The sequence below is a fragment of the Canis lupus genome, chromosome 4 (assembly GCF_011100685.1).
Source record: "Canis lupus familiaris isolate Mischka breed German Shepherd chromosome 4, alternate assembly UU_Cfam_GSD_1.0, whole genome shotgun sequence".
NCBI classification, from domain to species: Eukaryota; Metazoa; Chordata; class Mammalia; order Carnivora; family Canidae; genus Canis; species Canis lupus.
In genome coordinates, this window is record NC_049225.1 from 52,233,613 (window position 1) to 52,250,848 (window position 17,236).

At 37.1% G+C, this 17,236-nt stretch overlaps 1 long non-coding RNA gene across 1 annotated transcript; it reads left to right on the plus strand.

Annotated features, from left to right (window-relative positions):
• The first annotated feature begins 1,694 nt into the window (after window positions 1-1,694).
• On the plus strand, window positions 1,695-13,982 carry LOC119876170. The gene is made up of 4 exons (XR_005357627.1): window positions 1,695-1,869; window positions 3,144-3,205; window positions 4,999-5,092; window positions 13,279-13,982. It is a non-coding gene; the product is annotated as an uncharacterized LOC119876170 (long non-coding RNA).
• Window positions 13,983-17,236: the final 3,254 nt, after the last annotated feature.

The window sequence follows — 17,236 nt, forward strand, 5'->3', positions numbered from 1 at the left end:
ACATAAAATCATTCCGCGGATCACACAGCTAGTAAGTTCCACAGCTGTATTCTAACCCATGGCTATTTAGTTCCAAATCTGGAGATTATTTTTTATTTTGTATTTTTCTCTCTATACGATACTCTTAACGACTTCCCCCCACAGCCAGTGAGATGCTTTCTCCAACTCTATCTTCACCACTGTATCTTCTTTTTCTGTTCCTTTCAAGATGAGAATTCAATTTCAGAGCAATTTTTCTTTCATAGATGCTTCTATTCCAAATTAAGGGTAATCACAGCTGGTTGCTTCAATGCCAGAACCCAACCTGGATGAGTCCTTTGTATGTGATGGTATTAAATGTGTGAGCTTTTATAAAAATATGTGTGCCTTTGAGGAACTCTTCAGATGTCTGGGGAATTTAAACTAGAAATTTATAATAGATTTCCTTGCCTAGCATGATAATTCCCTAATGAAAAGAGTGGGGCTTTCCCTCAAACTGTAGGCAGCAGTGGGAAGAGACTTAGTAGCTGAGACTTTGAAATTCTCAAGCCTCTGGGTACAGTTTTACTGATTTGCTTTTTGCTTTTTTCACTTGTTTTTTCAATAAATAAGAAAGACATTTAAAATACCCTTAAACTTTATTTCCCCCTTTTTGGGTAACTTTATTTTGATGTAATTTCAAACTTACAGGGAAGTTGCTAGAAGACTACAAAAGAACCTCTATACCCTTCACCCAGGTTCACCAACTGTTACCATTTTGCTACATGGGCTTGTCATTTTTCTCTCTCACAACACACACATTATTTTTTTAACTACTTAAGAATAAGCTGCAGACATAATGCTGCTTTATCCCTAAATACTTATTATTTATTTTTAAGGATTTTATTTATTTATTCATGAGAGACAGAGACAGAGGCAGAGACATAGGGAGAGGGAGAAACAGGCTCCCTGCAGGGAACCTGATGTAGGACTTGATCCTAAGACCCCAGGATCATGGGCAGAAGGCAGATGCTTAGCCATGGAACCACCCATCCCTAAATATTTTAGTGTACATTTTCTAAGACAAGAACATTTTCTTATATAATCCAGAGTAAAATGATCAAACAAGGAAATTTAACACTGGCAGAGAAATACTATTTAGTCCACAGTATCCAATTCACAGGGTTATCCAAATTTCATCAATTATCCCATTAATGTCTTTTTAAAAAGATTTATTTATTTAAGAGAGAGAGAGAGTGCACGCGAGTTTGGGGAGGGGCAGAGGGAGAGGAAGAGGGAGAGAGGAAAACAGTAGACTTCACGTTGAGGGTCAAGCTCAATGCGGGGCCCCTCTCATGACCCTAGGATCATGACCTGAGTGGAAACCAAGAGTTGGATGTTCAACCTACTGCACCACCCAGGGGTCCCCCGTTAATGTCTTTTATAGCTGTTTACAACTCCTTTCCATTCCCTGTGCAGAATCCAAGCCAGGGATTATACATTACACTGAAGTGTCACATCTCTTATAATTGGAACAATTTCTCATACTTTTTGACTTTTGTGACATTTGCATTTTTGAATAGAATAAATAACTGATAAATAATGATAAATAATGTATAGTGTAAATAATGTATAGTACAAACCTTTACATAGTCTATCATGTATTGATTATATATAGATTATGGTCTATAACCTATACATGAATGCATAATCTGTACTCTATATAATATTTTACATATATTATCTACTATATGGTACATTCCTGAATATACTCATGAATTTTTACATAGTATCATCTACAGGGAAGAGGTCTTCAGGTGAGAGGGAACAGCAAGAGCAAAAACCCAGAGGCAAGAGAGAACATAATTGGTTGGGAACCTAAAGAAATTTTACTTACCTGCTCTAATTATGGTAAATACATGGTAAATTTATAACCATAAGTATATGGATATTTATACATATAATCTATTGTGTAGATTTTAGATGATGTAAGAATTCATGTGTCCATACTAATAAATATATACAAACATAAATAAGAGAATAGGGAAAGCTCTTCTTTCTGTAAAATGATAATTAATAAAATGTAGAGAGAATTAGAGGAATACAAGTTGGCAACCATTACAATAATAAATAATTCAGGCAAGAATTATCAATGCATACAAAAACTAGTGGATAAAAGTTTGAAGAAGAAAAAGATATTTATAGAGCCTCAAAACATTGTCTCACAAATCACTTATTAATTAGAAAGGAAAAGACGGTAACTGGGAGATAGCCTCTCAACCAAGCAGTCACAAGTAATATAATCAGTGATAGGACAAATGATCAACAGGTGCCTCTTGATATGATACACAAGGAGGGCAAGACTTCACTTACATTTATTCCGGTTGACAATAAATCAATTCATGAGGAAATAAACCCAAACAGGGATGTTCTAGAAAATGTTCGCTTTTTAAAGAAGCGTGCTCAAACCCAGGGTTGCCTCGGGAGTTGCATTATCAAAGAAAACCACTAGATGTCACTGTGGTTTTGCAAGTTGCACAAGTTTTCACCATTTCAGTAAATCTCCATTCCTATGTGGCCTGCCTCCTTGCTTGGGCATCATTGAAGACTGGATATATGTAGCCAATTCCAACACAGCTTTTGAGAAGGCTACAAGTTAAATAATAGCAAAGCAGTGGAGGGGAGGCAACAGGCTCAACAGGCTTAGATGAAAACTTGTCTCTGCATTACAAACTCTGAGGGCAGGTCCTGGCCCTGCGCAGGCTCTGAGTCTTGGTCTCCTCCTATAAAATGAGGGGATTTGGATTGCAGGCTCCTAGTCACCTCTAGCTCTAACAGTTTATGATTTTAAGCTGATGTTTTCTCAACAAAGATCATTTCAGGGCCCCTTGCAAGATTTTTGCTTAACCGTGCTGGACCTGCTACTGATTTTCCCTATTTTTTTTTTCTCAGTACTCTAATTTATATAATGTTGGTCTTTAAGTTGACTTGGTTTTTAAAAATGTAAATAAAGGAAATAATTTATAGGCCGATTACGAATGGAAACCAGTTCACTTGTCATAAATAGAGGGTAACCACAAAAATAAACATCATAAAAACAACATAATATAATTAAATTTGAGTAGATGTTATTGTCTGCCAAAGGCTCAGAGTCTGTAGCCTGCTCTGTTTCTCCTTTTTAATAGGGAGGTTTGGAGGTGTTAAAGAGAAGGTGAAGACAGACTAGCCCTGAGACTTCTCTCTTGATGTAAGCAAAAGAATTGAGACTGAGAGACCATCTTTGTCTGTGTGGGTTCAGTGTTACTTAATTCTATATCTGTGAACTAACCACAATATTTCATATCCCATCTAAAACCAGTCCCATGCTTCCATAAGCTGTTCTAAGTTCATTTGTTCTTTCTTTTCTTTCCACTCTTGATTCTTCAATATTTCTAATAGATTCTAAAGAGTATGACTAGTAATCATACATTTATTAATTGCTTTTTTCAATCCGTACTTAAGCTTTTGTTTTATTTTGATAATCCTTTCCTTTTCGTATTGGTTTAGCTTCCTTTTCGTGTTTATTTAAATTTGCTTTTAGAGTCAGTTTTCTTCCAATTGATACACTCACTCCCTCCTTAACAGAGAAGATGATATATACCGCTCTGCTGTCAATGTCGAAGCAATTATATGCCACCAAATGGCTTGTGATTTGGCATCTTCTCCTGATAAAGGCTTATGATAGATAGGTTGTGGCAGAGGTCAGGAAATCTGCTGAGTACAACCTGAGGGTATGCTTCAAATTGCTTGAGCTTTATCCAAATCCCCTAGGACACAATCAGAAAACTGGTCCCCTTCAATTTTGGTGTAGAGCTTTCTTCTTCATTCTTCACAGAGATTCAGAGTGAAGACGTCAAAAGCTGAGCCATCTAATTGCACGCTTTACTCCCTGGCATTAGTGTAGCCCTTTCCTGCTTTGTATAATCAGTTATAATTACTAATTTACTGGCCACAATTAGCATAGAGTTTTATAGGAGCAGAGACAATTTCTTAGCTACGCAGCGTTACTAAATAATTTAAAAGAGGAGACAATGAATTTCTACCAGATGTGTTTTGTTTTCTGAATGCTGGTGTTGCCATCAAGGAAAACCATTCAAAGGTAAAGAAATCAGGAAATTCATAAAGATCAGTATACCAAATATTTCCCACATTACAAAAGTTATTTTTTTATAATTTAATTTCCTTGGCAAGGTGAGTTTAACTTGCCATTAGAAACCCAAAAGCTGTGAGGTCAGTTGTTTCACTGTTCAACGGAACAGAATGCTTTTTGTCTGGCATTAAACACTGTTCCTATCTGGAAAAAAAAAAAAAACTAGAGGGATTTCTTTTCAGGAGAAATTTTCATTGAAAGGTTTATTTGAATCAGCGGAGTTTTTTTTTTTTCTATGCCAAATTTAGTAGAACTACACTCTGACCGCCCACTCCCCCCAGTGCAGTGTAAAATCCCACTTTTCCCCCCTCTGTTCATGACTGTACCTGAGTAGAAATCCAAACTACAGTGAGCAGATATTAGATTTCTCAATATATATAAGATACACTGAGTATACTAATGACAATCAGATTATGAAGCATGGTTATTTTCTGGTGAAAGAGTTACTTGAGCTTTGTTCAAGAATTTTTTCGGTTTTCCTTTAGCTTTGTTTTGTTCCTGATGCCAATTCATGTTTATGATTCCAATATCCTCTTTAGGTTTACAGATGCCCCCCCCCCAACATTCAGTCAATTATTTTATTATGTGTTGACATTATTCTCAATGGAATGGATGATGGTATTCTGGGAGAGTCTCCTTCCAAGTTTTGCTGAGTATCACTAGTAAGGGTACTTTGAGCCAATTTCTGGAACTATATCCCTAGGGCTGCAAATTATACTTTGTTTCATTGTTTTAAAGTGTCTAGAGCCAACATGTCTGCTTGAGATACTAAGTCAAGTAGTGTTTTCCTAGCACATCTGTAACTATTGATTCCTATGAGAGAGGTCTGATTATATCTGTGCTTATCTTAGGACCACAGCATCGAAAGAGGCTTTAAAAGATCCCTTCATCCCATCTGGTGCCCAGGTCCCCACCTGTGGTGCAAGTAATAGAAACCAACTCTGGGTGAGTTAAACCAAAAAGAGTATTTATTTTACTAATGCAAGATAGCTCATAGAATTAAAAAAAAAATCCAAAGAATCAGCTAAGAAAGGTCACCACCTGTACTGACTCTGGGGATCCGGGTACCAGGTACTAACTGGCAATGTCTTTAGGAATTATCTACTGGTGACTCCAAGATTATTTTTTGTGGGGAGACTTTAACTTCCCTTCATCAGTTCTTAGTCTGGGTAGTCAAAATTTCTTGCATTTATTCAAAATGTTATGTAAAAGTAGTGTAAAATTGTTCCCCCAAACCTACTTCAACCGGATTGCCACCCCCATCCTTTCTACAGAGATAGAGTAAGGCTGCCACTTACATTAGATGCCTTTGCATTTTCTACAATTTATATGATTGAAATCCAAAAAAATGTACTCTTTTTTTCTTGTGGTTTCTTTGACATTTTATAGTTACTCTGAGGTTCATCAATGATATTCTGTAAGTTAGCTCATTCTGTTTTGTTTCATTTTGTTTAGTAATATTCTTTGGATATACCACTGTTACTTTATCCATTCACCTGTTTATGGACATTTGAGTTATTTCCTATTTTTGACTTTTGAAAATGAATATACAAATATTTGTGTATCATTATTGATCTAGGGGGAAAAGGCTCTTTTTTTTTCCTGCCTCAAAGGAAATCTTTATTAATCATGTAAAGTTCACATATGCTCTTTATAAAAGCCCAACTTTCTAGGGGCACCTGGGTGGCTCAGTCAGTTAAGTGTCCAACTTTTGATTTCATTCAAGTTTTGCTCTGAGGGTTGTGAAATCGAGTGAGCCTCACTGAGGTCCACACTCAGTGGGGGAGTCTCTTTGTCTCCCTCTCTTGCCCTTCCCCCCAAAATAAATAAATCTTAAAAACAAACAAAACCCTCAGCTTTCTAGAGAAGCACTGTCCTCAAGGATGGTCTCAGCTTTGTATCATGAGTCTTAATTAAAAAAAAAAAAAATGACAGTGGTATAATTTGTTTATATTATGATACTTCTTTTCTTTTCTTGTTTTTTAAGTTTATTTATTTATTTATTTCTAGTTGTCTCTACCCCCAACAGAGGGCTTGAACTTGTGACCCTGAGATCAAGAGTTGCATGCTCCACTGACTGAGCCAGCCAGGCACCCCTATATTTATGATGCTTTCTAAATAAATTTAAAAAAATCTGGTTGATTTTTCCTTAAATGTGACACAAAATAGATGTAAAATGGGCAACAAATTAGAGTTCATATTTACAAAAAACTCTAATGCAAACAGTTCTAGATCATACATGCATTATTTAATCAGGTTAGTGTGAAATTGATTACCTGGTACACGATTGTGAAAAAGACATTTAAAAATATTCAAAAATTGGGGGCGCCTGCGTGGCTGATTCAAGTAAGTGTCTGTCTTCCACTCAAATCATGATGTCAGGGTCCTGGGATCGAGCCCTGCAGAGGCTCCCTGCTCAGCGGGGAGTCTGCTTCTCCTCCTCCTGCTCATGCTCTGTCCTTCTCTCAGATAAATTAATAAAATCTTTGGAAAAACTATTATAAGATTTAATCTGCACCTTCCTTTCTCCAGAAGAAAATTATGATTTCAGGTCATAAAAAGCAGGCCCACCCGAACTCATTCCTAAAGGCTGGGCGACCATTCCTCATTTTGTTTCCTTTGTTGGTATGCTGTACAGTAAAACGCAAAGAACCATTCCACTGAGATAGATGGCATATTACAGCCAACATTCTTGACGTTAATATGCTTTTCAAAGAGCCATTCCAAAAAAGAAGAGGTGCAGAATTGCTTTCACATGGTACACAGTTAAAATGATGACTATAAAAACGCTTCTTGCCCCTGGCATCAAAGTATGATGGGTCTGCTCGAGTTCTGACAGTTGCCAAGTCCTGCCTTTCCTGGAGCAGGATTCGGCCTCCCTCGGTTTTCACTCACTGTCCCTCGCTCTGCCCTGCTTCCTTGAGTTCCTCCAAAGCAAATCCTTTAGATGATGGATGTCAGCTTGCAAGTTCCTCACATGTCACTCTCTCCTTCTCCAGACAGTTCTGAGCTCTGGACTTGTTATCTTCTCTCTGTGGGAGACCCTTGCTCCCAATCTTTATATGGCCCGCTCCTTCTGGGTCTTCAGTTTTTAGCTCAAATGTCATCTCCTCAGAGACCTGCTGACAATCTGGCTTCAAGGCTCTCATCCTTGATGCCTCCCTCTAGCCACCACTCTGTTTTTCAGACTCTTTACTGTAATCTGAAAATGCCTTTTGGGGGGGCTTGCATTTTGCCATCTATCTTCCCACTAAGCTGTAAGCCCCATAAAAATAGAGATCTTATCTTTCTATTACTGTATGCTCATTGTCTGGAACAGTGCCTTTCATACTAAGATTGCTCAAAAAGACTTACTGAATACATTAACAAATAAATAGTATGTTTTATACAAGTCTTATTGTAAAGTATAATATACATAAAGAAACACGCATAAAACTATATATATTTTTAGGCAATGGTTATGGAACCTTGTTAACCACCATATAGGTCAAGAAGTTGAATAGTATTGGCTTCCCAGAAACTATCCCTGCGTTCCATGTATCCATTTCCACCTACAAACCCTTCCCCCCAGAGGTAACCACTATCCTCACTTCTAGGATTATCATTTACCTACTTTTCTTCACAGTATTACCACTTAAACACTCATCCCTAAACCGTGTAGTTTAGTTTTGCCTGCACTAGGAAATCAATACATACAAAATTATACTGCATGTACTCTTCCACACCTTAGTTATTTCCTTCAAGATGATGTTTTTAGACTTCCAGTTTCCAGCATGATGGAGTGGGAAAGTTGACAAATCTTGTTTTCAAAAACAACAATTAAGTTGGTTAAAAGTTCAAAAACAACCATTTCAGTGCTCTGGCAATTGATCAGAAGCATACCACACTGATGAAATCCCTTGAACTTTGGGTAAGATCGTATGACTATGTGACATTGTTGCGGGAGCTACTCCCACCCCTTCCCTGGGCCCCAGTTCTGTGGTAGTAGTTCACCCTGGGGGTAAGGGGAGTCAGGCCTTGAAAGCCAACAGCATTATTGCCGCTACCAGAATGGGCTCTTTGATTTGGAGCATTGTCCGCCAAAGTGGCAATCTTGGTGCCAAGCAGAGGGGGAGAGCCAGCAGCGGGCCACTAGCCTGAGCTTATGGCCCTGTCTGGGGCAAGCAATGGCCTAGCAGACTGCCAAGGATTTAACAGGAATGTCCAGATGTGAGACAGCCCTAGGATCGAATGCATGTTTTTTTCCAAATGCACATGTAACGTTCTTCAGAATGGATCCTATAGTGAATCACAAAACAAACCACAGTGCATTTTATTTTATTTTGATTTTTTGATTTTTATTAAGTTTTTAATTTTGATTCCAGTGTAGGTAACATACAGTGTTATATTAGTTTCAGGTGCACGATACAGAGATTCAACAGTTCTGTATAGTACTCAGTGCTCGTTACAACAAGTGCACTTTTTAATCCCCATCCCCTACTTTCCCTATCTTCCCACCCACCCCCTCTCTAGTAATCATCAGTTTGTTCTCTATAGTTAAGAGTTTATTTCTTGGTTTGTCTCCCTTTAATTAAAATCCATGAGTGAAATCATATGGCATTTGTCTTTCTCTGACTGACTTATTTTGCTTGGCATGATACTCTTTAGCTCTATCCATGTCATTCTTTTTAGGATTGAATATATATATCACATCTTTTTTATCCATTCATCTATCAATGGACAGTTGGGCTGCTTCTATAACTTGGCTACTGTAAATAATGCTCCAATAAACATAGGGGTGCATATATCCTTTTGAATTAGTTGTTTTTGTATTCTTTACATAAATACTCAGTAATAGGATTACTGGGATTGTGCAGTAGTTAAGGTAGTTCTATTTTTAATTTTTTTGAGGAACCTCCATACTGTTTACCACAGTGACTGTACCAGTTTGCATTCCCACCAACAGTGCATGAGCATTTTTTTCTCTCCACATCCTCGCCAGCGCTTGTTTCTTATGTTTTTTTTTTTTTTTAGCTGTTCTCACAAGTGTGAGGTGATATCTCATTGTAGTTTTGACTTGCATTTCCCTGATGATGAGTGATGATGAACATCTTTTTCATACAGCTGTTGGTCATCTGGATGTTTTCTTTGGAGAAATGTCTGTTCATATTGGATCATTTGGGGTTTTTTGGTGTTGAGTTGTAGAAGTTATTTATAAATTTTGGATACTAACTCTTTATCAGATATGTAATTTGCAAATATCTTCTCCCATGCATTAAATTGTCTTTTAGTTTGGTTATTTCCTTCCTGTGCAGAAGTTTTTTATTTTGATGTAGTCTCAATAGCTTATTTTTGCTTTTATTTCCCTGGCCTCAGGAGACATATCTAGAAAATGTCGCTACTGCTGAAGTCAGAGAAATTATTGCCTGGGCTCTCTTCTAGGATTTTGATGGTTTTAGGTCTCACATTTAGGCCTTTAATCCTTTTTGAGTTTATTTTTCTATCTTTTTTTTTTAAGATTCTATTTATTTATTCATGAGTGGCACAGACAGGCAGACATAGACAGAGGGAGAAGCAGGCTTCTCGCAGGGAGCCCGATGCGGGACTTAATCCCCAGACAGGGATCACACCCTGAGCCAAAGGCAGACACTCAACCGCTGAACCACCCAGGCATGCCAAGTTTATTTTTCTATATGGTGTGAGAAAGTGGTCCATCTTCATTCTTTTGGATGTAGCTGTCCAGTTTTTCCAACACCATTTGTTGAAGAGACTTTTTCCCATTGCATATTTTTGCCTCTTTTGTCAAAGATTAATTGACCATATAATCATGGGTTTGTTTTTGGGCTTCCTAGCCTGTTCTATTGATTTATGTATCTGTTTTTGTGCCAGTACTATACTGTTTTGATTACTACAGCTCTATAGTATAACTTGAAATCTGGAATTGTGATACCTCTAGCTCTGTTTTTCTTTTTTCAAGATTGCTTTGGCTATTTTGTTTTTTTTTTTTGTGGTTTTAGACAAATTTAAGGATTATTTTTTCTATTTCTGTGAAAAATGCTACTGATATTTTGATAGGAATTGCATTAAATCTGTAGATCATTTTGGGTAGTATGGACATTTTAACAGTATTTTTTTCTTCCAATCCATGAGCGTGGGATATCTTTCCATTTGTTTGTATCGTCTCAACTTTCATCAGTGTTTTATAGTTTTCATAGTACAGGTCTTTCATCTCCTTGGTTAAGTTTATCCTAGGTGTTTTACTATTTTTGGTGCAATTGTAAATGAGATTGTTTTCTTAATTTCTCTTTCTATTGCTTCATTATTAGTGTATAGGAATGCAATGAATATCTGTACATTGATTGTATATTCTGTGACCTTACTGAATTCATCTATCAGTTCTAGTAGTGTTTTAGTGGAACCTTTAGGGATTTCCATATAGATTATCATGTCTTCTGAAAAAAAATGAAAGTTTTACTTCTTCCTTACCAATTTGGAAGCCTTTATTCCCTTTTTCTTGTTTGAGTGCTGTGGCTAGGACTTCCACTACTATGTTGAATAAAAGTAGTGAGAGTGGACATCATTGTCTTGTTCCTGATCTTATCAGGAAAATTTTCAGTTTTTCCCCATTGAATACGATGTTAACTGTGGGTTCAATACATTTTAAAAGATTGAAACCATACAAAGTTTGTTCTCTGACCAGAACAGAATTGAATTAAGGATCCACAGTAGTGAGAATTCTGGGTAAACCTCAAATATTTGGAAATTAAGCAACACACTTCCAAGTAACCTCTGGGTCAAAGAAGAAAACACAAGGGAAGTTAAAATATTTAACTGAATGAGAATGAAAACACAATATAACAAAGGGATTTATGGGATGCATTAAATAAGAGCTATGGAGGAAATTTTTAACTTTAAAAGCCTATCTCAGAAAAGAATAAATGCCTCCAATCAATAACCTAAGCTTCCTTCTTAAGAAGCTGTAAGCAGAAGGAGGTAAATAATAAAGATTAGAGCAGAAATTAATGCAATAGAAAGCCCCCCAATAGAGAAGTCAATGAAACCAAAAGAGTTGACCTTCTGATACTATTAACAAAATTGACCAATCCTTAGCAAGTCTGACAAAAAAAAGACACAAACTACCAAAACTCAGGAATGAAGAATTGACATCACTACCAATCCTAAAAAAAACAACTAAGGATTATTTGGTAATATTATGAATAACTTTATACCAACCAATTGGACAACATAGATGAAATATACACACTCCTACATAGACATGAGTTGTCAAACTGAAGAAAAAATAGAGACTGTGGATAGATCTATTAGAAATAGAGGAAGTTGTAATACATGCTACAACATGAGTGAAACTTGAAGACATTATGCTAAGTGAAATAAATCAGTCATAAAAAGACATTTCTATGAGATGGTAGAGTAATCAAAGTCTTGGGCATGGAAAGTAGAATGCTAGTTTCCAGAGGCCGGGAGAGGGAAGAATGGGTATTGTTTAATGGGTTTCAATTTTACAAGACAAAAAAAGTTCTGGAGTTTGGTTGCATAACAATGTGAATATATTTAATATTACTGAACTGTATACTTAAAAATGGTTAAGATGGTAAGTATGTTATGTATGTTTTAGCACAATTAAAAAATTTTTACTGATAAATTATACCAAATACTTAAAGAAGAAATAATACCATTCCTTCACAACTTGTTCCAAAAATAGAGGATGGAACACTTCTAAATTAACTCTACGGGGCCACTGTCTCCTGTTACTCAAATCAGACAAAGACCTCACAGAAAAAGAAAACTGCAAACCATTTTTCCTCATGAACATAGATACAAAAATTCTTAACAAAATATTAGTAAGTTAAAAAAATATTAGTAAGTTAAATTTAGCAATATGTAAAAAGGATTATACATTATGACCGAGTGGGATTTATCCCTGGAATGCTAGGTTGTTTTAATGTTCATTTCTATAGGGCATATTCCTGGAAGTGGAATTTCTGGGGTATAGGGTAGAAAGTTTTATAGATAATTCTGGACTGCTTTTCAAAATGGTTGTATTATTAGCAGTGTAGGAGAGCTCCTACATGTATTGGGCAATGCTTGGTATTGTCTGACTTTTTAACTTTCACCTATTTGATGGGTATAATAGTATTTTGTTCCAGTTTTATTATGTATTTGCCTGAATCGTAATGAGGGTGCACTTTCTTACCTAGGTATTGGTCATTCCGAGTGTGTGTGTGTGTGTGTGTGTGTGTGTGTGTGTGTTTGTGAAATGCCTGCTGGAACTGATAAATAGCAACAACAGATAACATGCTATTGAGTATTTGCTGTGTGTGAGGCACTGTTCTAAGTGCTGGATAGAGTCACTTTATCATCACAATAGATTTAGAAAGTAGGTACTGTTATTATCTGTATCAAAATCTATTTTCTCTTTCATGATGATAACACAATTCTTCTCTTTTAATCTATTAATGTGGTGAATTGTATTACTTGATTTTCATTATGTGGCATCGACCTCAAAATCAAAGGCTAATCCCTACTTGTTGATGAGATATTATCTTTTCTATGCAGTGTGAATTCAATTTGTTAATATTTTGTTAATATTTTTTAAAAATCTGTGTTCAAAGAGGCTCTTGGATGACTCATTCAGTTGAGCCTTGGACTCTTGGTTTCTGCTCAGGTCATGATCTCAGATTCCTGGGATCAAACCTCTAGGTAGGCTCTCTGATCAGTGAGAGGTCTGCTTCTTTCCCTCTCCCTTGGCCCCTCTGCTCGCTCATGCTCTCTCTAAAATAAATAAATAAATAAATAAATAAATCTTAAAAAAATCTGTGTTCACGCATAAGATTATTCTGTAATATTCCTTTCTCATGATGTTCTTGTTAGGTTTTGGTATCAATATTATTTTTAATCTTCAACTCATTTTCTTCTAGTTTGGAAGTGACATACTCTAGTTCTGCATTTTTCATTGTTACATTATTTATGGGTTGGAGTATGTTTCCCCACCCCCCCCAATTATATTGAAATCTTAACCCCTGGGACCTGTGAATGTGACCTGATTTGCAAATAGGATTTCGAAGATGTGATCAAGCTAAGATGAGGTCATTGGAATGAGTCCTAATCCAGTACTACTGGTGTCCTTACAGGAAGGGGAGTCAGAAACTCACAGAAGGGAGATGGCCACGTGAAGTCAGAGGTGGAGATCAGAGGTATGATGCCACAAGGTTGGGGCTACCCAAGGAAAGACTCTGAAGGAAAGAGTCTTCAGAGGGTGCTTGGCTCTGCTAACACTTTGATTTTGGATTTCTAGTCTTCAGAACTGAGAAAACGAATTTCTGTTGTTTCAAGCCAGTCACTATGTGGTAGTTTGTTATGGCAGCCCTTCTGATCTAATACGTCTTAGAATCTACAACCTACATCATCAGTACACCTGAGTCTAGAAGTCACGAGAACCTTTACCCTCTCCTGGATGAATAAGGAGCACAAGGAAACTGCAAACCAGAATCTTTCATCCCTTCTCTTTTACTCATGCGCTTTTGTTGTCTAATATCTTAAGTTAATCCCTTTATCCCCCACTAGAAATTCTCATTACTATTTTATACAGTCTATGCTTTTTTCATTTAACCACATTCTCTACTTTCTTTGGTCCACCAGCTTTCTCGCATCTCTGATCTTTTTTCCAGAACTATATTCTTTCTGCCTGAAGCACATCAATAGAGGTCTTGCAGTGAGAACCCGCTGCTGACAACTTCTCACAGGTTTAGTTGGGTTTTCACTGGGTGCAGAACTTGCTCTCTGGCCATTGCATTTGTTTGATGCACTAAAGAGACCAGTGCACTCTCTTCTGTCTTCCGTTCTTGCTGTGGAGAAAACATCTAGCTGTTTGCTAGAGGTCCGTCTATCTGCCGCCCTTTTAAAGGTAACTTCTTTTTTTTTTTTTTTATTCTGGCTGCTTGAGGTTTTTCACTTTACCTTTGCTCTTCTGCGATTTCACTATCGTGCATCTAGTTGTAGATTTATTTTCCTCCCTGTCTCCCTTCCTTCCATTTTCCTGAGGTATAATTGACAAATAACACTGTATCTATGTATGTGTACAGCAGAACGACTTGGCATTCCTATATATTGTGAAATGGTTTCCACAATAAGTTTACTTAACATCCATCCTCTCATATAGTTATAAAACATTTTTTTTCTTTGTGATGAGAACTTTGAGGACTTACTCTCTTAGCAGATTTTTAAAACTATTTTCATGGGGTTCCCTAGATTTTTTTGACCTATAGATTAATGTGTTTCTTCAGTTTTAGAAAATTCCTAGTGATTTTCTCCTCAAACATTTCCTCTGCCTCATCGTCTCTTTCCTTTCCTTCTAAGGCCTTGGTCAAATGCATGCTAGATTTCTCATTCTATCCTCCTATGTCTTAGTCTCTCTTTATTTATTACTCCATGTTTCACACTGGATAGTTTATTCTAATTTATATCTAATATATATTACGTTGTATATAATTTGTAGATACAATTAGATATAATTTTATATCTAAAAACCTTCCTAGTTTGTCAGTTAATTACTTCTCCCTATGTTTTATCCAATCTGCTGTTAAAATCCTTCACTGTGTGTTTAACATTTGTTATTTTAGTACTTATTTATAAAAGTTCTGTTTCTTTTTCCAATTTGCTATGACAAATTTTATAGTTTCCTATAATACAAAGTTGTTGTTAATATACCTGTTTCCTGCAGATGTTATCGGTTTGTCATTTGTTTCTTTGAGCATGGTAATTCTGGTGATATTTTAGTCTGTTCCATACTTTCCAAGTCTGAGCAGGGTGCTGGTGTGTCTGTTTCCCATGGGCTCTGCTCGATTTTATTACATAGTATTTCCTTGTGTTTCTGCTAGTCTTTGATTGCTTGCCTTCTTTCCTTTGCAAAGTTATTTGCAGGGATAACCAAGGCCTGGCACAGATATGCCATCCTTGAGACGCTTCAGGGTTGCTCCATTAGGATACTGGGTGCCCTACCAGTTGGCTACCATTTTAAACTCAGAATCCTTAGCCAACTCCGGCTGTGAGTATCTGAGTATAAATCCTCCTCAATTCCAGTCTGGAGCCAAAAGTCTCCCAGCTTTGGGGGAAGTGGGATAGGTTTAGACTCACTTTGATCTGACATTGATAATGTATCTCTTTGAAATCCAAGCTTATGGTGAAAAGGTCTCCTAAAAATTGCCCACCTTGGATGGGCTCTGAGCCTTGACCATTGCCGCTCCTCCCCCCCATGCAGGTGCTGTGAAGCCCAAGTGAACAGTAACCAGAAATGCTTTTGGGCATAAGTGCTGTAGTGCACTCATTCACTAATCTCTCTGGTTACAGGTTTTTCTTCACAACCTGATCTAGAAACTCCCCACTGTTGTTTTGGCACTTCAGGGTTTTTTTTTTTTTCTTCTTTGGAGATGTAAAAAATATTTGAACTGGGGGACATCTGGGTGACTCAATGGTTGAGTGTCTGCCTTTGGTTTACGTCATGATCTCGGGGTCCTGGGATTGAGTCCCACATCAGGCTCACCACAGGGGTGAGCCTCCCTCTGTCTATGTCTCTGCCTCTCTCTTTCTCTGTGTCTCTCATGAATTAATTAAAAAACTTTAGAAATATATATATAAATATATAAATATTTATAATAATGTATTAAAATATATAAATATAAATATGTTTGAACCAGTGGCAGGGGTAGGGTAGGGTGTTGATCTGAATGACAGCTGCTATCAAACATGTCCATGATCTCTCCAGAACATAGTGAAATAGGAGTATGTAAATGCTTGTAAAGGAATATACACTATACACATAGCCATGGACTAGCACAAAAGAAAATGAAGAGAAAATGAAAATTCCAGGTATTTAAGAATATGGTTCAAGTCTTTACTAAACAACTGCTTGCATGTCTCAAGGCTGTATGATTTTCACAAATCTTTTTTTAAAAAGATTTTATTTATTTATTCATGAGAGACACACAGAGAGAGGCAGAGACATAGGCAGAGGGAGAAGCAGGCTCCCTGCAGAAAGCCTGATGCAGGACTCGATCCTAGGACCCCGGGATCACGCCCTGAGCCAAAGGCAGAGCTTAACTGCTGAGCCACCCAGGCATCCCATATTTTCACAAATCTTATATAAGAAGCTGAGCTTGGGGATCCCTGGGTGGCGCAGCGGTTTAGCGCTTGCCTTTGGCCCAGGACGTGATCCTGGAGACCCGGGATCAAATCCCACGTCGGGCTCCTGGTGCATGGAGCCTGCTTCTCCCTCTGCCTATGTCTCTGCCTCTCTCTCTCTCTGTGTGACTATCATAAATAAATAAAAATTAAAAAAAATTTAAAAGAAGCTGAGCTTATTCAGTCTTTTTAAGTGTTAACATATGTACTGAGGCTAAAATAGGTTCATTTGAACAGATGATTAGATTTGTGAATAGTAGCCTTTAAAGACACACAGAGAACCCACAATTGCTCTTATTGATTAGGAAATGAGGCTATATTTCATATTTGAAAAACATCAATGTTTTCTCATACATGCCCTGATACAAAGTTAATGCAATAGAATATTTTCATTAAAGTGGTTAAGAATAGGAGCACTTAGGTGGCTCAGTTGATTAAGCGTCTGGTTCTTGATTTCAAATCAGGTCATGATCTCAGGGTTGTGGGATAGGGCCCTGCATCAGGCTCCCCACTCAGTGGGGGGTCTGCTTGTTTCCCTCTCCCTCTGCCCCTGCCCTTGCCATCCCCACTCTTTCTTAAATAAATAAATCTTTTAAATGGTTTTTAAAAAAATCAAGACTAAGACTACTGTGAAGACTAAACATTTTTAAACCCAAATTATAAAATATTTGGGTCTGAAGATGTAAGTATATTGTTACATGTCCTCAGCTTATCTATTGTCAAGTTCAAATAATTGGGAGCAATAGTGTCAGCCTTTCTAATGATGTGGCCCACACATTTCAAAATCCAATCTCCATTCTGTTTTATAAGGTATGCTTTTCAAAGGGTACAGTCCAGTACACCAGAAAATATTTTCTTTTTCTTACTTATAAAACACACATGCTCATACCATTCAATTTTAGAGAACAAATA